This window comes from Oncorhynchus mykiss, chromosome 4, assembly GCF_057628025.1.
Source record: "Oncorhynchus mykiss isolate SJ-2025 chromosome 4, ASM5762802v1, whole genome shotgun sequence".
Taxonomy (NCBI): domain Eukaryota; kingdom Metazoa; phylum Chordata; class Actinopteri; order Salmoniformes; family Salmonidae; genus Oncorhynchus; species Oncorhynchus mykiss.
In genome coordinates, this window is record NC_143025.1 from 13,859,140 (window position 1) to 13,884,346 (window position 25,207).

The following is a 25,207-nucleotide window of genomic DNA, read 5'->3' on the forward strand; positions in this document are numbered from 1 at the left end:
GGACGTACTGCCAAATTCTCTGAAACGACATTGGAGGTGGCTTATGGTATAGAAATTAACATTAATTTCTCTGGCAGCAGCTCTGGTGGACATTCCTGCAGTTAGCATGCCAATTGCACGCTCCCTCAACTTGAGACATCAGTGGTATTGTGTTGTGTGACAAAACTGCACATGTTAAAATGGCCTTTTATTGTCCCCAGCACAAGGTGCACCTGTGTAAGGATAATGCTGTTTTATCAGCTTCTTGATATGCCACACCTGTCCAAGTTGATGGATTATCTTGGCGAAGGAGAAACGTTCACTAACAGGGATGTAAACAAATTTGTGCACCAAATTTGAGAGAAATAAGCTTTTTGTGTATATGGAACATTTCAGCTCATGAAACATGGGACTAACACTTTACATGTTGCATTTATATTTTTGTTCAGTATATAAACTGTCTTGCAGAACTCACAAAATTTGTTTTGATTACTTTACACATTTATTTGGGGATTCCACCCCTGTAAACGTCATTTTCCTGGTTACGAGCGAGTGGAAAGGTGAGTCTCGTTTCATACCAGAGCATTTTCGTCCACACTCCTTGCGCCTCTCCTTGATGACCTTTTTTAAAAGGAGCCCGAAAGAGGACGGAGTGAAGACACAGAAGTTGAGCAAATCAAGTTGAGAAAAAGACAATATCAGAGAGAGCACAATGGCTTGAGTTTCTCTAATATGGTCCCATAGCTCATGCCATTATTCCAACATGTAACCAATTCAACCAATGTCAACATGGGGACTGTGCTGGTGATGCGGTCATTATTCCAACATGCACACAATCCAACCAATGTCAACATGGAGATTGTGTTGGTTATGCAGTCAGCCATCTGAGGTTATCCTGGCCCCAGGGCATGTTACCACCCCACTGTGTATGTCCACTACGCTCCACAGATGGGACCCTGTTTCACCCGCCTCGAGACACAGCTCATCTCGCTCCCACAGCCGCCTCTGCAAAACATGCAAACACCCCTGCTAAATCAGAGTGACATCAGTAGATTCGCACCATAGCAGTACTTGTCAAACGTTATAGGTGAAGTCTTAAATAAGCTGCTCTCAGCTGTAACTTATTGCAATATAAGAAATGAATTAGGTTGAAAAATCTTTAGAGTGAGTTTTGAGGCTGTGCGGGGACCTTAGATAGAATATTTTTAGCATCCAAAGCATCTCATGGAATGGAACATGTAAATACATTATGATAGTGAAAGGTTTGTAATGAACCAGAAAATAAGTTTGTGTTTTTTTATTGATTCACCTACAGTAGCGTTGAGCACAAACGGGCTAACAAACACATTTACACATTTGGAAGATACACTATATCTAAAAATACACTTTCTGATGTAAAGTTTTTCTCTACTTCCCTTGGGGGCATGCATTTTTAACAGAGCCATGATCAATGCTTTCTCATGTGTTAATAATGTGGGTGTGGCCATACTCAAAAATATTTTTGACATTTTATTTTCCTTTCCAATGTGTACTTGAAACAACACTGAAAACCTTTTTGCTTCCGGTAGATGCCAGGAGATGTGATAAAAAAGTGACAGATGGACATTTCACCGGCAACTCTGGTCCCTTTAGTTACATCACACAATGCTAATTATATTCACTAGAAAGCTAAAATTACTTCCCGTTGAAAGGCACTTTTAATACAATTTGACAGTCTTGATTGTTTTTATTGTGTGGCCCTGTGAGCAATGCAGTCCAAGGAAACAAACGATGTGAGAATCCTTCAGTCACTCAAATCACTTGAAGATCAAGGCCGTTCTGCTGAAGAGAAAAAAACTGTAGGGGAAAACATGCAGTCAAGAGAGATTAGTGTTAGAGGGTGTGACGTCATTTCAACCATTTATGGATGCAATAGTAACCTAACACAAAATAGCATTGGCCTCGCTCTCATTCATATAACTTACTGTCCAAGATGCATTTTTTATATTTCTGAATCTCTTAGTCCGGTGCTAATGCCACATTGGTCATGTTTTATGATGACCATTCTTTGTCCATTTGCAGTAAGTCCATGTCCCAACCTGTACTTCTAAAGCACTGATGGTGCTTGCATTAGGCTACCAGCTCAGAGAGGTATTGTAATGATTAGCGACGACTGCCCAGGAAGTAGCTGTGACAGGATGAATGCTGACAGGCTAACAGGAGGAAGGAAATGTGTGTTGGAAGGTCAGGGGACATGGTCATGTGACAGAAGAAGGTATTTATGAACAGACATACAGCTTCTGTGGACCTTTTTGGCTATAATAATTCTTTATGGATTTGAATATTAGCCAATATTTTGATAAGCTTTCCAACAAGTGAACCAATGACCTCCGTTCCCACCACCTCTTCACAGAACATGATCCATCCTATTCTTCTTTTGAAGTCGTTTTGCTATACAGGGAGGGAGGAGGAACAGAGCGCATGTCATGATGTTACAACTTTGCTGTTGCCCAAACAAGGTATGGTTTACTTTAGAAATGGAGTGTATATCCTTCATGATATAGTAGGATGTGGAGGTGTCTGAGGGTATGTTTAAGGGGGTTATGTGGGTTTCCATCCAGCAACCATATCTGGCTCAAGTCCAGCAGCAGCAAACGTCAAAAATAAACCTCCTCAAGAGCGACTCAAAACAGGAAAATGGAGACTGGGTTTTGTTACTCTGGACATGTGTCTCTGTCCCATCAGGTATTGCTGAGATTGAGGGGTCAGTCTCATAACAGGAAGTGTAGGGGGAAGTTGATCGTATTGTCAGAGAGGACGGTTATGTTAGTTCACTGGGTTCAGCTCAACCCCTTTTTCCAGAACAATGACTGTTAGAGCTGTCTGTTGTATCCAACTGTTAATGGCTGGATAACACCAGATAAAAACATACAATTGAAAACATGAAACTTCATTCAAAACACTCAGTGTGTTTTGTCTGTGTTGGGAATGTGTTATGTCTAGCTATTAACTGTCGTTTGGGGTCAACAAGTCGATGAAGGTTTACGTTTTCTGTCTGTGTTTATATGAGAGAGAAGGGAAGCCAGAGAGTTGTGTGTTATCGGTCCAACCGCCCACTGTAAGAGGAAGAATGAGGTCATTCTAAAAAAAACGTTGCTCTGTGACACAGGCACTGGGTCATGCTAGCCTAGCAGTGATATCATGGCTCCTGTGGTGCCTTTTGACCCTGGGCACCTTATCCTGATCCCATCCTGACAACAGAGGAACTCAGAATGGTTCAGCCTTGATCAACAGCCATGATGCCACATTTACAGCAAATATCATAGAAATGAATGATGCCATGCACCAAATAGCACATATGTATTTCTGCATACTTCTACACAGTCCATTCCTTTCTTGATGTAAAAAAATGAAATCCTGGACGTACAGTAATTTAATCAAACCTGCACTGTGGAACTGCTCTGAAACGGATATCCTTCAATACATCCTTAAGGATAATGAAGTCCTATCTTACTCTTGACCTCTGAGGCAGAATGTCACCTCCAGGTCGACTTGGAGAAAATGGGTCAACACTTGTTTTGTGTGATACCTCTGACACCATATTAGGGCCTTCCCTAAAACATGTGACCTCAATTGCCCCACATAGAAACATACCATTGTTGAGAGACGTCTTTAAGCAATTTTTGTGGTCCACTGTAACTCAGTTGGTAGAGCATGGCGCTTGCACTGCCTGGATTGTGGGTTTGAATCCTGGGGATACCCATACGTGAAATGTATGCAGGCAGATGTCCTTAAATTATAAGTCGCTTTGGATAAAAGTGTCAGCTAAATGGCGTATGTTATTTATTACAGCTTTAGTTATTGCTAGTCTATCAATGTCGTAGCGATGGTACATAAAGGGTCCTTTTTTATAACAATGGGAAGATATGTGATCGTGTAGCCTCCTATCAACAACACAAAGAGAACAGCAACACCTGCTTTTCCTTGATTATCAAGTGTTTGAAAGAAAAATAAGAATGAATTTAATGGTAAGATTTTAACATGGTTTTCTCCATATTTCTATGGAGTACCATCTCTCTGGGGATTACAGTCTTGGGAGGTAGCTACGGTAATGAAAGAGCTTCCCATTTCCCTCCCCACCTCTAATCAATTTTTAACGGGGCGATTAATGGGAATACGTCAATGAGTCTATGGGGTATTTTATGTCTGAATCTCTTGGAGTGCTTGATCTTGAGAGGAAAACATCATGTAAGGACATCTATCAAAACTGATATGGAACCTCTGTTTTCTTTGTTTCAGCTCAGAACGTATGTTGTCTCTAAATCTGGAAGCAATACCATGTCTATTGAGTATCAAAAGAGGACATTTTCCCTTTAGTATGGAGCATTAACTTGATGTACAACTTTCCATCAGATCTCTCAGTTCCATCAGATGGCAATTATCCGACTCCCCTTTGGCCAAGCAACTAATCCGAAATGGAAATTGAATGGATAAGGGCACTGTCCCGCATGAAGTTCAGTTCCCTATTCTCTCAACACTGGTAAAGGTCAAAGCCTAATGTGGGTTGTGTTGCTTTAAAACATCTATATTGGGAAACCAGCCAGCCAAAGATTTGTACTGAATGTGGCCCATAAAAAGACACATTAGCAAACGATTCGGTCCCTTGCAGTCGACTGAAGTGCAAATCACTGAGTCCCCATTGTGTCTGATGAATGATGTCTATTAGCCTCGTAAAAGCACTAGTATAAGTATTGCTTCAGTTATCCCATCTCCTGCTTCAGTTATCCCATCTCCTGCTTCAGTTATACTATCTCCTGTTTCAGTTATCCCATCTCCTGCTTCAGTTATCCTATCTCCTGCTTCAGTTATCCTATCTCCTGCTTCAGTTATACTATCTCCTGCTTCAGTTATCCTATCTCTTGCTTCAGTTATACTATCTCCTGTTTCAGTTATCCCATCTCCTGCTTCAGTTATCCTATCTCCTGCTTCAGTTATACTATCTCCTGTTTCAGTTATCCCATCTCCTGCTTCAGTTATACTATCTCCTGCTTCAGGTATCCTATCTCCTGCTTCAGTTATCCCATCTCCTGCTTCAGTTATACTATCTCCTGCTTCAGTTATCCTATCTCCTGCTTCAGTTATACTATCTCCTGCTTCAGTTATACTATCTCCTGCTTCAGTTATCCCATCTCCTGCTTCAGTTATACTATCTCCTGCTTCAGTTATCTCATCTCCTGCTTCAGTTATCCCATCTCCTGCTTCAGTTATACTATCTCCTGCTTCAGTTATCCTATCTCCTGCTTCAGTTATACTATCTCCTGCTTCAGTTATACTATCTCCTGCTTTAGTTATCCTATCTCCTGCTTCAGTTATCCTATCTCCTGTTTCAGTTATGCTATCTCCTGCTTCAGTTATCCTATCTCCTGCTTCAGTTATACTATCTCCTGCTTCAGTTATACTATCTCCTGCTTCAGTTATCCTATCTCCTGCTTTAGTTATCCTATCTCCTGCTTCAGTTATCCCATCTCCTGCTTCAGTTATACTATCTCCTGCTTCAGTTATCCCATCTCCTGCTTCAGTTATCCCATCTCCTGCTTCAGTTATCCCATTTCCTGCTTCAGTTATACTATCTCCTGCTTCAGTTATCCCATCTCCTGCTTCAGTTATACTATCTCCTGCTTCAGTTATACTATCTCCTGCTTTAGTTATCCCACCTCCTGCTCCAGTTATCCCATCTCCTGCTTCAGTTATCCCATCTCCTGCTTCAGTTATACTATCTCCTGCTTCAGTTATCCCATCTCCTGCTTCAGTTATACTATCTCCTGCTTTAGTTATCCCACCTCCTGCTTCAGTTATCCTATCTCCTGCTTCAGTTATCCTATCTCCTGCTTCAGTTATCCTATCTCCTGCTTCAGTTATCCTATCTCCTTGACATCGATTATCTATATTTCTGTCATTGTACTGCTAATGAATAACCTGTTATTACCTGAATAACCAACACTTCATTTGCGTTCCTTTTTCATGCTTGGCCAAGTCAAGTGTGTAGATGTGGTGGTTATTGTATCCGTCCTCCTCCTCATCCTGTCATGAGTAAAAGCACTCTGAAATCAGAGGAGACATTTTAATAATCTCCCACAAGGCATGTAATGAGGTTGGGTCCCTGTGCACCACATGTCATATCCAGGGCTTTTTAATAGATAGGCATTTTGTGAGGCGTCAGATGGAGGAGTGGGAGGATGGGGAAAAGTTGTGGCAAATTGCCCCATTAGAAGCCATTCAAGGAGAAGAGTGTTTAAGGTGGTGGTGTCGTGGGACTGCCTACCGCCTGTTACAGTGTGTGTGTGTGTGTGTGTGTGTGTGTGTGTGTGTGTGTGTGTGTGTGTGTGTGTGTGTGTGTGTGTGTGTGTGTGTGTGTGTGTGTGTGTGTGTGTGTGTGTGTCAGTGCATGTATGCATGCTTGTATGAGTGAGATGGACATTCAGAGACTTGTCCCGAAGCCACTCCTGCATTGTCTTGGCTGTGTGCTTAGGGTTATTGTTCTATTGGAAGGTGAACCTTCGCCTCAGTCTCAGGTCCTGAGCACTCGAGCAGGTTTTCATCAAGGATCTATCTGTACTTTGCTCTGTTCATCGTTCCTTTGATCCTGACTAGTTTCCCAGTCCCTGCTGCTGAAAAACATCCCCACAGCACGATGCTGCTACCACCATGCTTCACCGTAAGGATGGTGGCAGGTACCCTCAAGACATGACACTTGGCATTCATGCCAAAGAGTTCAATATTGGTTTCATCAGACCAGAGAGTATTGTTTCTCATGGTCTGAGAATCTTTAGGTGCCTTTTGGCAAACTCCAGGCAGGCTGTCATGTGCCTTTTACTGCGGAGTGGCTTCCATCTGGCCACTCTACCATAAAGGCCTGACTACCATAAAGGCCTGACTGGTGGAGTGCTGCAGAGATGGTTGTCCTTCTGGAAGGTTCTTCCATCTCCACAGAGGAACTCTGTAGCTCTGTCAGAGTGGCCATCGGGTTCTTGGTCACCTCCCTGACCAAGGCCCTTCTCCCCCGATTGCTCAGTTTGGCCGGGCGGCCAGCTCTCTACCTGCCGAAGGCCAGCTCCTTGATGAAAACCTGCCCTCAGCCAGTGATGCTCCTACCAGAAAAAATTCACTAACTATAGGGTATTGTGTGTAGATTGATGAGGATTTTAATTTTATTTAATCCATTTTAGAATAAGGCTGTAATGTAACAAAATGTGGAAAAAGTTCAACGGTCTGAATACTTTATGAATGCACTGTATGCTAAAATGATTGGCTCCCGTAATAAAGATAAGCAGATAAGACTATAAAATAAGTAATACAAATATGGAGCTGTATTATATTCTCAAAACATTTGGGAAATTATCTATTTTTATACTAATATAATTTCTCAGAGAAAGAGATTTTGTTTAACATGTAATATTTGTTTTTCTTTCGATGTAAAACCCACCACTGGTGTGTCACGCAAAGAGCTCTATGTTCATGTCATCCAACAAATGTGATCTGGAGTTTACAAAATGGCAATGACACTTGGATTAGAACTGGTGCTATGGTCAGATGACTTCATAATGCACACCAGTGGTGGGTTTTGCATCGAAAGAAAAATGTATATGCAGAAAGGAATCTCAGAACTACTGCAAAATATAGTGGCGGATCTTTGATGTTATGGGGCTAGTTTGCTTCCACTGGTCCTGGGGCCCTTGTTATTAAAGTCAACGGCATCATGAACTTTACCCAGTATAGGGACATTTTATCCAAAAACCTGGTTGCCTCTGCCAGGATGCTGAAACTTATCCGCAAGTGGATCTTCCAGCAAGACTTTAACGCCAAGCACACATCAAAATTCGCAAAGAAATTATTAATTTACCACAAAATCTAATTTTCTGTAATTGCTGTCTCAGTCTCTGACCTTGAACCCCATTTAAAACCTATGGTTTGAATGAAGAGGCCATTCCATAAGCACAGACGAAGAATATCAAGGGTCTGGAAAGATTGTGTTTTGGAGGAATGGTCTAAAATCACTCCCATTGTGTTCTTAAAAGATTTTTAGAAAAAGAGCGAGGTATTGAAAGGTATTGAAAACAGGGGAAAACATTGGCACCCCTATTGAAAACAGGGGTGCCAATCATTTGGACCTATATCTTTTTTTAGAAGAAAAAAATTATTTGTTAAACAAAATCTTTATCTGGGCAATTATATTAGTATAAAACAATATTATAAATAACAAATATCAAGGGGGTCAATCATTTTGGACATGACCGCATAACTGCATAACTGCATAACATCATCGTGTACAGTAAATAGTTTTGAGACCTGATCATTAGGCAGCATTTTTGTTAGAAGGGAGAGGATGAAAAATAAATATATATTTGATCTGAGGTGGGTCAGCACAGCTGTAATGTGTATCCAGCTTTTGTCTAAGAGAATGGGGAGTAGTCGACCCTTACCTCTGGTCCAGGGTTAGGATTGGGGTAGGGTCATCTGATCTACTATACAGTGCCTTGCGAAAGTATTCGGCCCCCTTGAACTTTGCGACCTTTTGCCACATTTCAGACTTCAAACATAAAGATATAAAACTGTATTTTTTTGTGAAGAATCAACAACAAGTGGTACACAATCATGAAGTGGAACGACATTTATTGCATATTTCAAACTTTTTTAACAAATCAAAAACTGAAAAATTGGGCGTGCAAAATTATTCAGCCCCTTTACTTTCAGTGCAGCAAACTCTCTCCAGAAGTTCAGTGAGGATCTCGGAATGATCCAATGTTGACCTAAATGACTAATGATGATAAATACAATCCACCTGTGTGTAATCAAGTCTCCGTATAAATGCACCTGCACTGTGATAGTCTCAGAGGTCCGTTAAAAGAGCAGAGAGCATCATGAAGAACAAGGAACACACCAGGCAGGTCCGAGATACTCTTGTGAAGAAGTTTAAAGCCGGATTTGGATACAAAAAGATTTCCCAAGCTTTAAACATCCCAAGGAGCACTGTGCAAGCGATAATATTGAAATGGAAGGAGTATCAGACCACTGCAAATCTACCAAGACCTGGCCGTCCCTCTAAACTTTCAGCTCATACAAGGAGAAGACTGATCAGAGATGCAGCCAAGAGGCCCATGATCACTCTGGATGAACTGCAGAGATCTACAGCTGAGGTGGGAGACTCTGTCCATAGGACAACAATCAGTCGTATATTGCACAAATCTGGCCTTTATGGAAGAGTGGCAAGAAGAAAGCCATTTCTTAAAGATATCCATAAAAAGTGTTGTTTAAAGTTTGCCACAAGCCACCTGGGAGACACACCAAACATGTGGAAGAAGGTGCTCTGGTCAGATGAAACCAAAATTGAACTTTTTGGCAACAATGCAAAACGTTATGTTTGGCGTAAAAGCAACACAGCTGAACACACCATCCCCACTGTCAAACATGGTGGTGGCAGCATCATGGTTTGGGCCTGCTTTTCTTCAGCAGGGACAGGGAAGATGGTTAAAATTGATGGGAAGATGGATGGAGCCAAATACAGGACCATTCTGGAAGAAAACCTGATGGAGTCTGCAAAAGACCTGAGACTGGGACAGAGATTTGTCTTCCAACAAGACAATGATCCAAAACATAAAGCAAAATCTACAATGGAATGGTTCAAAAATAAACATATCCAGGTGTTAGAATGGCCAAGTCAAAGTCCAGACCTGAATCCAATCGAGAATCTGTGGAAAGAACGGAAAACTGCTGTTCACAAATGCTCTCCATTCAACCTCACTGAGCTCGAGCTGTTTGGCAAGGAGGAATGGGAAAAAATGTCAGTCTCTCGATGTGCAAAACTGATAGAGACATACCCCAAGCGACTTACAGCTGTGATCGCAGCAAAAGGTGGCGCTACAAAGTATTAACTTAAGGGGGCTGAATAATTTTGCACGCCCAATTTGTCAGTTTTTGATTTGTTAAAAAAGTTTGAAATATCCAATAAATGTCATCCACTTCATGATTGTGTCCCACTTGTTGTTGATTCTTCACAAAAAAATACAGTTTTATATCTTTATGTTTGAATCCTGAAATGTGGCAAAAGGTCGCAAAGTTCAAGGGGGCCGAATACTTTCGCAAGGCACTGTATGTGGTTAGGAGCAGAGCCATATACAGTATTTAGAGAGTTGGGCCAATGCGGATATCTGCATTATGATACATTTACATAACACTTCAACATTCTATGGCAGCCATGTTAGTCCCCATAACATTACATGGGGAATATTTAAACAATGCTGTGTAACTGAATGTGTAGAATTAGAACAATATACATGTATACAGTTCTTGTTAGGGATAGCTTCTCCCTCAAGTGGTAGGGACAGGCAGACTATTACTGCAGGTCCCTTAGCTTGAGTGGAAGTATTTTGACTTGTTGCCATAGTGAATTATGAGGCTTTAAGTGAGGTGACCTGGCTTACGAAGCATCCCTTTTCCCTCTGTATGACCTAAGCATAACCATATTTGTTTTCATTTTACAGTAAGTGATCTGTCTCTCCATGTCTGTCTGACTTCCCAGCTGTAAAAGCCGGCCGCTGCGGCAGGCACTGTGACAGTGACAGAGTGATTCGAACCCCTTCACCCGTCTGTGCCGCAGCCAGTCATTGATCTGTTTTCTGGGGAGAGGCATATAAATCTGTCTATTTGCACCGGGAAGGAGATATACGCCCTGCCTCCTTGCATACGCAGCGTCAGAAGTCTTATATCAAGGAAGGCTCCAACTTCCACAGGATAAAAGAGAATGAGACAGTCTTTGTGTAGTAGGGTAAAGAGAATGAGAAAGTCTTTGTGTAGTAGGGTAAAGAGAATGAGACAGTCTTTGTGTAGTAGGGTAAAGAGAATGAGAAAGTCTTTGTGTAGTAGGGTAAAGAGAATGAGCCAGTCTTTGTGTAGTAGGGTAAAGAGAATGAGACAGTCTTTGTGTAGTAGGGTAAAGAGAATGAGAAAGTCTTTGTGTAGTAGGGTAAAGAGAATGAGCCAGTCTTTGTGTAGTAGGGTAAAGAGAATGAGCCAGTCTTTGTGTAGTAGGGTAAAGAGAATGAGACAGTCTTTGTGTAGTAGGGTAAAGAGAATGAGCCAGTCTTTGTGTAGTAGGGTAAAGAGAATGAGCCAGTCTTTGTGTAGTAGGGTAAAGAGAATGAGCCAGTCTTTGTGTAGTAGGGTAAAGAGAATGAGCCAGTCTTTGTGTAGTAGGGTAAAGAGAATGAGACAGTCTTTGTGTAGTAGGGTAAAGAGAATGAGACAGTCTTTGTGTAGTAGGGTAAAGAGAATGAGCCAGTCTTTGTGTAGTAGGGTAAAGAGAATGAGCCAGTCTTTGTGTAGTAGGGTAAAGAGAATGAGCCAGTCTTTGTGTAGTAGGGTAAAGAGAATGAGACAGTCTTTGTGTAGTAGGGTAAAGAGAATGAGCCAGTCTTTGTGTAGTAGGGTAAAGAGAATGAGACAGTCTTTGTGTAGTAGGGTAAAGAGAATGAGCCAGTCTTTGTGTAGTAGGGTAAAGAGAATGAGACAGTATTTGTGTAGTAGGGTAAAGAGAATGAGACAGTCTTTGTGTAGTAAGGTAAAGAGAATGAGCCAGTCTTTGTGTAGTAGGGTAAAGAGAATGAGCCAGTCTTTGTGTAGTAGGGTAAAGAGAATGAGACAGTCTTTGTGTAGTAGGGTAAAGAGAATGAGCCAGTCTTTGTGTAGTAGGGTAAAGAGAATGAGACAGTCTTTGTGTAGTAGGGTAAAGAGAATGAGCCAGTCTTTGTGTAGTAGGGTAAAGAGAATGAGACAGTCTTTGTGTAGTAGGGTAAAGAGAATGAGCCAGTCTTTGTGTAGTAGGGTAAAGAGAATGAGCCAGTCTTTGTGTAGTAGGGTAAAGAGAATGAGACAGTCTTTGTGTAGTAGGGTAAAGAGAATGAGCCAGTCTTTGTGTAGTAGGGTAAAGAGAATGAGCCAGTCTTTGTGTAGTAGGGTAAAGAGAATGAGACAGTCTTTGTGTAGTAGGGTAAAGAGAATGAGCCAGTCTTTGTGTAGTAGGGTAAAGAGAATGAGCCAGTCTTTGTGTAGTAGGGTAAAGAGAATGAGACAGTCTTTGTGTAGTAGGGTAAAGAGAATGAGAAAGTCTTTGTGTAGTAGGGTAAAGAGAATGAGACAGTCTTTGTGTAGTAGGGTAAAGAGAATGAGACAGTCTTTGTGTAGTAGGGTAAAGAGAATGAGCCAGTCTTTGTGTAGTAGGGTAAAGAGAATGAGCCAGTCTTTGTGTAGTAGGGTAAAGAGAATGAGACAGTCTTTGTGTAGTAGGGTAAAGAGAATGAGACAGTCTTTGTGTAGTAGGGTAAAGAGAATGAGACAGTCTTTGTGTAGTAGGGTAAAGAGAATGAGACAGTCTTTGTGTAGTAGGGTAAAGAGAATGAGCCAGTCTTTGTGTAGTAGGGTAAAGAGAATGAGACAGTCTTTGTGTAGTAGGGTAAAGAGAATGAGACAGTCTTTGTGTAGTAGGGTAAAGAGAATGAGCCAGTCTTTGTGTAGTAGGGTAAAGAGAATGAGCCAGTCTTTGTGTAGTAGGGTAAAGAGAATGAGCCAGTCTTTGTGTAGTAGGGTAAAGAGAATGAGACAGTCTTTGTGTAGTAGGGTAAAGAGAATGAGCCAGTCTTTGTGTAGTAGGGTAAAGAGAATGAGACAGTCTTTGTGTAGTAGGGTAAAGAGAATGAGCCAGTCTTTGTGTAGTAGGGTAAAGAGAATGAGACAGTATTTGTGTAGTAGGGTAAAGAGAATGAGACAGTCTTTGTGTAGTAAGGTAAAGAGAATGAGCCAGTCTTTGTGTAGTAGGGTAAAGAGAATGAGCCAGTCTTTGTGTAGTAGGGTAAAGAGAATGAGACAGTCTTTGTGTAGTAGGGTAAAGAGAATGAGCCAGTCTTTGTGTAGTAGGGTAAAGAGAATGAGACAGTCTTTGTGTAGTAGGGTAAAGAGAATGAGCCAGTCTTTGTGTAGTAGGGTAAAGAGAATGAGACAGTCTTTGTGTAGTAGGGTAAAGAGAATGAGCCAGTCTTTGTGTAGTAGGGTAAAGAGAATGAGCCAGTCTTTGTGTAGTAGGGTAAAGAGAATGAGACAGTCTTTGTGTAGTAGGGTAAAGAGAATGAGCCAGTCTTTGTGTAGTAGGGTAAAGAGAATGAGCCAGTCTTTGTGTAGTAGGGTAAAGAGAATGAGACAGTCTTTGTGTAGTAGGGTAAAGAGAATGAGCCAGTCTTTGTGTAGTAGGGTAAAGAGAATGAGCCAGTCTTTGTGTAGTAGGGTAAAGAGAATGAGACAGTCTTTGTGTAGTAGGGTAAAGAGAATGAGAAAGTCTTTGTGTAGTAGGGTAAAGAGAATGAGACAGTCTTTGTGTAGTAGGGTAAAGAGAATGAGACAGTCTTTGTGTAGTAGGGTAAAGAGAATGAGCCAGTCTTTGTGTAGTAGGGTAAAGAGAATGAGCCAGTCTTTGTGTAGTAGGGTAAAGAGAATGAGACAGTCTTTGTGTAGTAGGGTAAAGAGAATGAGACAGTCTTTGTGTAGTAGGGTAAAGAGAATGAGACAGTCTTTGTGTAGTAGGGTAAAGAGAATGAGACAGTCTTTGTGTAGTAGGGTAAAGAGAATGAGACAGTCTTTGTGTAGTAGGGTAAAGAGAATGAGACAGTCTTTGTGTAGTAGGGTAAAGAGAATGAGACAGTCTTTGTGTAGTAGGGTAAAGAGAATGAGAAAGTCTTTGTGTAGTAGGGTAAAGAGAATGAGACAGTCTTTGTGTAGTAGGGTAAAGAGAATGAGACAGTCTTTGTGTAGTAGGGTAAAGAGAATGAGACAGTCTTTGTGTAGTAGGGTAAAGAGAATGAGACAGTCTTTGTGTAGTAGGGTAAAGAGAATGAGACAGTCTTTGTGTAGTAGGGTAAAGAGAATGAGCCAGTCTTTGTGTAGTAGGGTAAAGAGAATGAGCCAGTCTTTGTGTAGTAGGGTAAAGAGAATGAGCCAGTCTTTGTGTAGTAGGGTAATGAGAATGAGACAGTCTTTGTGTAGTAGGGTAAAGAGAATGAGACAGTCTTTGTGTAGTAGGGTAATGTGCATTAAGTGTGCATCAAGGGAATATGTATGTGTGTGCATGACAGGGTTATTCTTACTGTATATTAGGGATATTTGCGGTCTGATTCATCACCCCGTTCTGGCAACAGATGCAGAGTTGATTAAATCAGGTGAAACTGGTGTGATCCGGATCTGAAAAGGCTAAGCTAATAAAGTGTCATCCCTGTCAAGTTAGCCAAACTGTGTCCCATTATTTTCAAGATTATAATTTTTTTTTCAGGCTGAAGACAGTGGTCAGTGTTTCTCTCTCTTCTTTGTGTTAGGATGCAGCTGTGGCTCTGTTCGGACCGCCCCAGCCTGTGACTAACCCCCCCCCATCATCACTCCCCCTTCCAATCCATGTCCCCCTGGCCCCATCCCCTTATATGGGCAATCAGCAAACTCAAGCCGGAAACTCTGCTTTCTTCAGCAGAAAGAAGGCCTTTTGTCTGAGCAAACAGAGTGCCCCCTCACAATCAACCCAAACCCTCACAATCAGCTGGGGCAGCCAAGGAACTGCAGAAAAGGAGAGAGAGAGAGAGAGAGAGAGAGAGAGAGAGAGAGAGAGAGAGAGAGAGAGAGAGAGGCTATGGCACAGTTTGCAGAGATTTCCAGAAATGTCTCAGACGTTCCAGCCACAGCCTAACAAAGACTCCACTGAGGTACCACCTCTATGACCTCACCCCCTCCCCGTTTGGGAGAAGCAGAGCCCCTTTTTCAAGCCGCCGTTTTCACACGGTGTGTTTTCTTAAAAGAGCAAATCTCCTCAGACGCAGCCAGGCGCAAAGCCACCACCGCGGAGCCAAGATGTCTAGCGAGCGCCTCCAAAGGAACAAGAAGCGATTCTCGCTCGACAGGTCCTGGCGGGCGCCGAAATGAGACCCTCATTCATCAAGAGATTCCCTCAGTCTTGAGTCGCCCCTTCCACACAAGGACGTGTGTTGTTCACAATCGCCCCATGTCAACAATGTACAAAGTGTTCATTTTCAGCTGGGCCCTAAATGGTCCTCTTCTTTAAAAGAAAAGGGTGTAATTATTATAATTATAGGGTCTCCGTGAGGTAATAGAATGTTGGGCCTGATTAAACAAATGTAGCAATAAAACGGCACTGTGGCCTTTCTGTTTGGTCTGTCTCATCCCTGGCCATGTTGTGCTCATAGAGCAGCTTTTGAAAGGGGATCGTTTTTTGGAGCTCTATGGCCGACACACTGTTGAAGTACTCTCATTACTCCCTCGGGAGGTTGGGCTCCTGCAAGAGTCCAACCCAGCAACCTAGGCCATGCAGGTCATCCTTGCCTTCAACTGGCCAACTAATGAAAGCACACTTAATCGTAGAATGCAGGCCTGGACTTTTGAATGTGTCCTAAATCCTTGGATTGGGACTTACAGCTTGGCCTTTAGAATGCAGACGGCTTGTTCTTGTTCCTATAATGAAGGTTTTTATACTAAAGTGTCTCAAAATCAGTGGGTATTTTTTTATCTTATAGATTTAATACCAGCTTTGTCCCCGCGACAGTGGCAGTATGTAACTTAATACACAGTTATGCCATTCATAAAAATGTTGACGTGTGTGTCTACTGTCTTCCCAGCAGACTGTTATTGCTTCAGTTATCCATTGGATAACTGCAAACCATGTCAACTAGAAACGAACAACAGCATGTTCATAGTTTCCCATGTCCAACAGACAACCTAACCCTTGTGCTCAAGTGAATGTAGCTAAGTGTAGTTTAAGTGGTGGAAGTGTGTAGACACCCCCCCTTCCGCCCACACACGCACTTAACGTTAACACACGTCTTTCTCCAGGCTGCATCGCAACCTGTATCACGGTCTTGATTGGGAGTCCCATAGGGCGGCCAGTCGTCCAGGTTTGGCCGGTGTAGGCCGTCACTGTAAATAAGAATTTGTTCTTAACTGACTTGCCTAGTTAAATAAAGGTTAAATAAAGAAATTAAATAAAAAATTCTCAGTGTGTAGTTGACTTCTACTAACCGATGGTGGCCTTTGGCACACTTCCACCCAATGTCAAAATAAGCTTGAGACGTCAGAAGCCTGATTTTTAGTGTCAACACACACACATACAAATACACACAGAAAGGAAAGATGTGAGCTCTGAATAAAAAGGGGTTAAAATGTAGTTAACACAGGTCAAATCATGGGTCAGAATCATGCAAAAATGGTTTCACCCAAAGGTTAATTCGTCTAGCCGGTTTCTAAACGTTGGTTTGTGTTCTGTCCTAGTTCTTCCACCGTACGTCATTCAGCACGTTAGCATAGTGGATTAAAGAAGTGAGCAACAATCGCCCACTAATCCATTGAGCTTGCATAACTGTCGCACTGCTCTTTTTCTCCTCCCTACAATGGATTATGAACCAAACAACGCCGCCCTTCTTTCTCATGAGCTGAGCAGTAGGAATGTCATCTTAACCTTAGTTTATGACAATAATTATCATTCAAAACAACATCGGCTGCCCAGGTAGGCTGTATGTCAAGAACAGGATCAGGTTTTGAGACCCACTAATACAGAATGTTTATGTAACAGGTAAGCTGTGGTGGTTTGAGAAGACTTCTTTAGTATCTGTGCAACAAAAATTGTAATTGGAAAATGTGGCTATGTTGTTGTCTGGCCCTGATTACACATTAGCTCGAACGAGGTTCTTGTTACACGGCTTTTGTTATGCAAACTTAGAAAAAAACACAACAGTATCATTATCCCTACAATAGTATCCCTGCATGTTCTGAAATTGCCAAGTTGTTTCAGATATGTGAGCACTTGTTGCAGTAAGAAAGAAATTATGTATTTATTTAACATGGTAAGTCAGTTGAGAACAAATTCTTACTTACAATGACGGCCTTCCCCGGCCAAACCCGGGCCAGTTGTGTGCCGCCCTATTGGACTCCCAATCATGGCCGGTTGTGATACAGCCTGGAATCAAACCAGGGTCTGTAGTGACACCTCTAGCACTGAGATGCAGTGCTTTAGAACGCGGTGCCACTCGAGCCACTTGGGTGAAAGAAAGAAAGAAAGAAAGAAAGAAAGAAAGAAAGAAAGAAAGAAAGAAAGAAAGGCAGGAAAGGACAAATTAACTAAATAAAACAAGGATAGCAGCTCTCTCTCTCCTTATCCCACTCTCTTTTCCCTTATCTCCTTTTCTCTCAATTCCCACTCTGTCTGACTCCTTATCCCTCTCTCCTCCTGTCTCCTTATCCCTCTTTGTTTGTCTCATCTCGTTCTCTCTGGCTCCTTATCCCTCTCTCTCTGTCTCCTTATCACTCTCTACTCATGTCTCCTTATCCCTCTCTGGCTCCTTATCCCTCTCCCTCTGTCTCCGTATCCCTCTCTCTCTGCCTCCTTAACCCTCTCTCTCTGTTTCCTTATCCCTCTCTCACCCTGTCTCCTTATCCTTCTCTCCTCCTGTCTCCTTATCCCCCTCTCTCTCTGGCTCCTTATCTCTCTCTCTCTCTGGATCCTTATCCCTCTCCCTCTCTGTCTCATTATCCCTCTCTCTCTCTGTCTCCCTCTCTCTCTGCCTCCTTATCCATTTCTCTCTGACTCCTTATCTCCCTCTCTCTGGCTCCTTATTCTTCTCTCATTCGGTCTCCTTATCCCTCTCTCGCTGGCTCCTTATTCCTCTCTCTCTGGCTCCTTATACCTCTCTCTCTGGCTCCTTATCTCTCTCTCTGGCTCCTTATCTCTTTCTCTCTGGTTCCTTATCCCTCTCTCTCTGGCTCCTTATCCCTCTCTCTCTGTCTCCTTATCTCTCTCTCTCTGGCTCCTTATCACTCTCTCATTATGTCTCCTTATCCCTCTCTCTCTGGCTCCTTATCTCTTTCTCTCTGGTTCCTTATCCCTCTCTCTCTGGCTCCTTCTCTCTCTCTCTGGCTACTTATCCCTCTCTCATTCTGTCTCCTTATCCCTCTCTCTCTGGCTCCTTATCTCTTTCTCTCTGGCTCCTTATCTCTTTCTCTCTGGCTCCTTATCTCTTTCTCTCTGGTTCCTTATCCCTCTCTCTCTGGCTCCTTCTCTCTCTCTCTCTGGCTCCTTATCCCTCTCTCATTCTGTCTCCTTATCCCTCTCTCTCTGTCTCCTTATCTCTCTCTCTCTGGCTCCTTATCCCTCGCTCATTCTGTCTCCTTATCCCTCTCTCCATCTTTCTCCCACTTCTGCTCTGTTATTACACTAAATACAGTAGACTGCACTGACAGACCTATTTTCTCTGTCTCCCTGCTCCATCCTTCTCTCTCTCCCTCCCCCATCCTCTCTCTGTGGTAAGCCTGAGAGTGTATTTTGGTTACGAGGTGGAATATTATGAGTCTAAACGCTCTAGACGCTACTACGCTGAAATTCCTCATCTGTCTCTATTTCTGCTCTCTCTCCCTACTTTTTTCCCTCCCTCGCTCTCTTCCTCTCTCTGCAGTGTGTGTATAGTAGCTGTGTCCTGAATGCTGAGCTGGAGCCAGCATGTCCCCAGTTCACCTGTCTGCCGCGCTGCATAAGCAGTATTAAAGAGCCCCAACCTCCCCCGTGATGAGCGTCAACTGCAAGAGGGACACTAAATCATCATATTGTGTTATCATTGTATTGTATTTTATTATTTTATATGTGTATGTATGTGCTCGAGTGTGTGTGTGTGTGTGTGTGTGTGGGGGGGGGGGGGGGGGGGGGGGGTACTTTATATGAGTGGCTTAAATTTTGAGGAGTAGTAATACTACCGTAGTATACCAAATTGCATTAGATCTGCATGTGTGTGACTTCTCGACTGTGATTGTGTTTGGTTCTGCATCCTCACTTGGGTATGTAAGATGAATGAAACAGGGAGATAAGATGTCTCTTTCTCTCAAAAACATATTCTCTCTTTCCCACATCATCTCTCTTTATAAGAGTAAGTTGAGCCAAAGGGTAAATTGAGCCACTCTTGTTTCTATGAAACCATACACAAAATAAATCATTTTACCAAATATTTAGGAAGAGGTATTTCATGGAGTCTGTGAAGGAAGACACCACATGGAAAAAGTGAGAAACAAGTTAGGTCCACGAATCTGATCTTCACCAAGTCAAATAATTTATTGTGTTAGAGGTTTCATGATGCTTGTATCCAAATGAAAGTAGATACTTTTAAGATTGTTGTATACATCTGTTGGTGTATCTATACACTTCAAAATTAGGTCCTAAACCTAGCATGAAAGTGCATCCTTGTAGCTGTGTGGGCTAATATAGTCAAGATGTTTGCCTTGGGGTAAGATGAGCCTATGGTTGAGTGAATGGCAAGTTGAGCAAATTGAAGTGTTTTATTCCCAGGTGTAATGCAAGGTGTTTTCACTGGGATATGAAGTAACATCAGGGCCTGGCCTATGCTACAGCTGCAATATGTAACTTTTTGGGCAATCTAACCAAATGAACATAGAAATGTGTGTTGTAAATCTTTCATTCTCAACGAACGCAATTCTAAGAATTGTTAGATCTGTTCTATGAAGGCTATGTCTATGCTTCCCCTTCTTAAGTTTTGAAATTTTTACTTTATGTTTTGTACACCAATACATTTGGTTATGGAAAATATATTTCACAACGGTTTAGAAGTTACCATGACTCTCTACACTATACTTGCTTGTTTTGTCACATAAACTGAAATTAGGTGAACTATTAGAATTTTAGCAACCAGGAAATGGGTCACGCAAAACAAACTCGCCCACTGGAACGTCTTCCCAGACAGTGGTTAGTACTTACCCTTGCTTGGGAAATAGCTACGCTAGTGAAAATGGGCTTCAATTAAGTTATTCAACAATCTTGTAAAGATGGGCAGGATATGGATTAAATCCGACTGGCCTGAGATTGGTGTGTAGTTGGTAAGTAGCTACATTTTGTTTATAGCTAGCTAGCTACCTAGCTATTTGTCATTGTTTGGTAGGCTGTGCTGCTATGATACCGGGATGTTACTAGCTAAATACATAGCTTCTCCTTAACATGTCATGTGAGAGGAAGATTTGCCTTCTGAAAGTTTTCACACCCCTTGACTTCCCGATTTTTGTTGTGTTACAGCCTGAATTCGAAATTGAGGACAGGGAGGCGGGTTGGGGGATGAGGGGTGGGAAGGGGTATAGTTGTGAAAACTCTCGACATCTGTCGTTATGTAACCAAGGAGGTGAATGCTGTTGAATTCTTAAATTAATTTTAAAAAGATGGTGTCAGTGTGGACTCTTGACAGCTTAGTATTAAACTCCCCTCTTAACCCTGAATCCTATGAGGAAAGCCCATACTGGTCCTCTTCTGTAAGAGGGTTTGGGTTTTAAAGGGGTGACTGCGACTGGAAATGTAGGCCTACATGGTGTTTTGGCAGCAGGTTTGGGAAAATGTTGTGCAACGTAGTTAACACTATCATGTTGGGGGTGGGGGGGAGCATTCACTAAAAACCTCACACTCTGACCTGATTGGATCTCATCTGGCATTCCCAGGCAACCAATTTGACAGAGCTTGAATAATTTTTTTTTTTTAATTAAATTTTAAAAAATGTTACCCCTTTTTCTCCCCATTTTCGTGGTATCCAATTGTTGTAGTAGCTACTATCTTGTCTCATTGCTACAACGGGAGGCTCTTGAATAATTTTTTAAAGAATAATGGGAAAATGTTGCACAATCCAGGTGGGGAAAGCTTAGAGATTTACCCGGAAACACACAGCTGTAATCACTGCCAAAGGCGATTCTAATTTGTATTGACTCAAGGCGTTGAATACTTAAGTGTTATATTTTTCATGATTTTTTAAAACAAATGTTAAATATTTTCTTCTACTTTGACGTAACAGAGTACTTTGTTTCGATCGTTGACAAACAATGATAATTTAAACCATGTTAATCCCACTTTGTAACACAACAAAATGTAGGAAAAATCAAGGGGTGTGAATACTTTCTGAAGGCACCGTAGCTAGCTAGCTCATAATCATGCAACCGTGACGACATGTTTGATGCACGTTACCAGCTTTCTTTCAATAATGTTTTAACTCAAACTGGCTAGCTATTGTCCTTGTTTGTTGTGATTGAAGGGCAAAGACACACGCATGAAACACTTACATCAAACCACAACCCCAAGACAACTCTTGTTTGACTTCTGTCATGGCCGCTAACCTTTCTTAATGAGCATTGATGAAAAACAAGGCCAAATCAGGAAGTGCAGTTGACCTTTAAAATATGATTGAAATTATTAAAAGACAAAAAATCGATCTTGATTGTGTTGAATTATGTTTGGGATATAAAGATAGACATGGTTTTAAAAGTTAGTGGTAATTGCAGCCACTGTCCCCGCATAAGGCCTTTTGATTTTGGTAGGCCATCATTGTAAATAATATTTTTTTCTTAAAACCTCTTTGGGATAGAGGGCAGCATTTTCACTTTTGGATAAATAGTGTGCCCAATTTCAACTTCCTGCTACTCATGACAAGAATATAATATATGCATATTATTAGTAGATTTGGATAGAAAACACTCTGAAGTTTCTAAAACTGTTTGAATCATGTCTGTGAGTATAACATAACTTATGTAGCAGGCAAAACCCCAAGGACTAAACATTCAGATTTTTTTTTTTAGGTCACTGTCTATTCAATAAGTTCTCATTGGAAAACAATATTTCTAAGGCACTTGTTTGCAGTTCCTACTGCTTCCACTGGATGGCACCATTATTTGGAATTTGGTTGAGGTTATTCCTTTGTCCAATGAAGAAATACGGCCATCTTGGAACAGGGTAACGTTATGAGTACTGTTTGAGAGTTGCGCAAGACTTGAAAAGTAGCGTTAGTTTGTGATCCTCCTGTATTGAAAACAGATAGACCCATCTTCAATTTGATCGATTATTAACGTTTAAAAATACCTAAAGTTGTATTACAAAAGTAGTTTGAAATGTTTTGGCAAAGTTTACAGGTAACTTTTTGGATATTCTGTAGTGACGTTGCGCAAATTGGAAGCTGTTTTTTTCTGGATCAAACACGCCAAATAAATGGACATTTTGGATATATGTCGACGGAATTAATCGAACAAAAGGACCATTTGTGATGTTTATGGGACATATTGGAGTGCCAACAAAAGAAGCTTGTCAAAGGTAAGGCATGATTTATATTTTATTTCTGCGTTTTGTGTGGTGCCTGCAGGGTTGAAATATGCTATGCTCTCTTTGTTTACTGTTGTGCTATCATCAGATAATAGCTTCTTATGCTTTCGTCTTTTTGAAATCTGACACGTTGGCTGGATTCACAACGAGTGTAGCTTTAATTTGGTATCTTACATGTGTGATTTAATGAAAGTTTGAATTTTATAGCATTTTTTTTTAAACTTGGCGCTCTGCATTTTCCCTGGCAATTGGCCAGGTGGGACATTTGCGTCCCCCTATCCCAGAGAGGTTATTAACTGACTTGCCTAGTTAAATAAATGTTAAATAAATAAAATATTTCATTGAGTACAGCCATGTGTAGATGGCTTAACTTACCCCGTCCTGCGTCTCAACTTACCCCATACCTGGGCTAAATTGTGCCATGGGACCAGTTTTTTGTAAAACTGTAATGTTTACATTCATTCAATTTTTTTTTCAGGGAAACACAACATTCTGAAATATATGAATATATCTTTGTTAGAAAGAATACTATAGTGCCCCTGACCGAGTGATGCTGAATGTATAAAAATTCTACGCTTACCCCACTCTCCCTTACCTCTCTTATTCCGTCTCCTTCTCAAATTGTCTCTCATTCTTCCCCTTTCTCTCACTCATTCCCTCCCCTTCTCCCTCTTCCCATCGCTCATCCCCCTCCCTTTCTGCCTCCCTCCATCCATGCCCTGCAAGCCTCAGTGGGGGCTCGCGGGCTGCAGAGGAAGCGCAGTGCGTGCTCATCTCGTAGCGAGGGGGACGGAGAGAGTGAGAGAGAGAGAGAAAGAAGAGAGAGGGGGGATTCACAGAGCGCCACTGTGGCTCCGATGTGAGCTGCGTTCTTCAACACGACAACGAACCCCCTGACCCGAATACTCAGCGAGACACGCCCTCCACAGCCCTGACGCAGAGCCACATAGGCCACCTGCTGGACAGGGATGGAAATGCAAATGTTTTCCCTTTTTTATTAACTGGTTTTTCTCTTGCATCTTTTACACCTCTTGCCAGGCCCTTCTCTTTTATCATTTGTGGTCTGTCAGAAAGTATGGTTGTTTTATGCAGTTGAATGTTGTAATTCTTGAATATGTATTTTATCTTGGTTTCTTTTTTGCGGAGGGTTCTGCCTGGTTCTGTTTCTGCCTGTGCCCAGCTCCTCCTTTTCTCCTCTCAGTCTGTTTCTCTCTCTCCTGATCTTTCTGTCCACGTCACCACCCTTGTCCGTCTGCACAGCTTGCCTTCTCTCTTTCTCTCTCTCTCTAACTCTCTTATTGTCTCACGTTTTCTCTCTTTTTCCCTACATCTTGTTCCTCCCGTTCTCTCCTTCCTTCACAATAAATATTTTGTTTTTCCCTCCGTCATTCTATTTAAAAAAAAAACTATATGGGAACCCAGAAACACACAATAAGAGCATGTCTGTCTCCTTCTCCCCACTCTCCTTACTCTGCCAGCCAGTCTACTCAGAGACCACGGTTAGTGAGATGCAGAGTGAAAGAACACAGAGGGCCCAGTGTGAGAAGTAACCGTTTCTCTAGTGCCTGAGAATTCAAGAACAATTTGCCGAAAAAAAACCAACAAGAGGCACTCGATTACTCAGCCTCCCCTCTAACGCTCACACACTGACTCATACACAAACACATTCAGACCTACCCATCCATCTCCAGGAAAGAAAAAGAATAACATTTTCCCTGCAGACAGACCTCCAGTGTATCCACGTGTACAATGAATGTCTATTCTCACAAGAGATTTTTGATTTGAAGTATGAGAGGGCTATGTAGATCCATATTCGAGCTGGTTTGACTACAGTGTGCCCATACGGGGGGTGAGGGGTGGGGGGACAGGGGGAGGAGTGTGGGGGGTTGAGTGGTGGGATGACAGGGGGGAGGCGGATGGGGGGACGGGAAGGCGGGTTGGGAGATGAGGGGTGGGAAGGGGTATGTGAAGACTCTCGACATCTCTCATTATGTAACTAAGTAGGTGCATGCTGTTGAATCTCAAGCTCGTTTGAAAAAGATGGTGCTAGTGTGGACTCTTGACAGCTTAGTATTAAACTCCCCTCTTAACCCTGTATCCTATGAGGAAAGCCCACACTGGTCTTCTTCTGTAAGAGGGCTTGGGCTTTAAAGGGGTGGGGGTGACAGCGACTGGAAATGTAGGCCTACATGGTGTTTTGGCAGCAGGTTTGGGAAAATGTTGTGCAACGTCGTTAACACTATCATGTTGGGGGGGGGGGGGGGGGGGGGCATTCACTAAAAACCTCACACTCTGATCTGATTGGATCTCGTCTAGCACTCCCTCCTCCAGAACTCATTTCAACACAAGGGGCACACTTTCATACACAAACACACACACAGATATGCACCGGGGGTCGCCATAGCAACGGCCCACTCCGCTGTGACAATGCTCTACCGGAATTTCAGTTGGATCTGGAATCTTCCCACGCTGAGGGACGGGGCACACCTCCTGGCCAAACATGCTGTTGATGCATCCCATTTGAAGAAAAGATTACCCGTTGTCATAGAGAGATCGTCTGATGAATGTGGTCTTTCATACCACCAGTGGGTTTGCATTACACTAGTTTCCTTGGATACACATTGCATCAGGCTACACACTAATATGGACTTCAAGTAGCATGCATGTTCGATCGTCTCTTGTGAGCACTCATCTTGGTGTGTTTTTGGTTGAAAATGGCTGTAGATCTAGAGTCTTTAACAGGTCGAAATGAATTGACTGTCTTCCTTCTTCATCGTGTGAAGAAACGGAGATGGGAAGAAAGTAGAGGTGGAAAGGAGACTGTGTATAAAATGCAGAGGATGTGTGTGTGTGTGTGCGTGTGCTCCCCCCAACATGAACGTTTAACGAGGTTGTGTATCTGTGAGAAAAACCTTGCATCCCCACACCTTCTCAATCCCCTAATCCCCTTCTGAAACACATGCATACAACTAATCCACCAGCCACCCATATCAAATCAAATCAAATTGCGCTGAATACAACAGGTATTACCTT

General features: G+C 42.2%; 1 long non-coding RNA gene across 2 annotated transcripts; it reads right to left on the bottom strand.

Annotated features, from left to right (window-relative positions):
* Positions 1 to 1,261: 1,261 nt before the first annotated feature.
* LOC149983917 (uncharacterized) lies at positions 1,262 to 22,973 on the bottom strand. 2 transcript variants are annotated; one of them, XR_016495580.1, is made up of 4 exons: positions 22,770 to 22,971; positions 16,927 to 17,086; positions 5,945 to 6,059; positions 1,262 to 1,815 (listed from the first exon to the last, which is right to left on the bottom strand). It is a non-coding gene; the product is annotated as an uncharacterized LOC149983917 (long non-coding RNA). The 2 variants fall into 2 exon arrangements; XR_016495579.1 differs by lacking the exon at positions 5,945 to 6,059 and having other exon boundaries at positions 22,770 to 22,973.
* Positions 22,974 to 25,207: the final 2,234 nt, after the last annotated feature.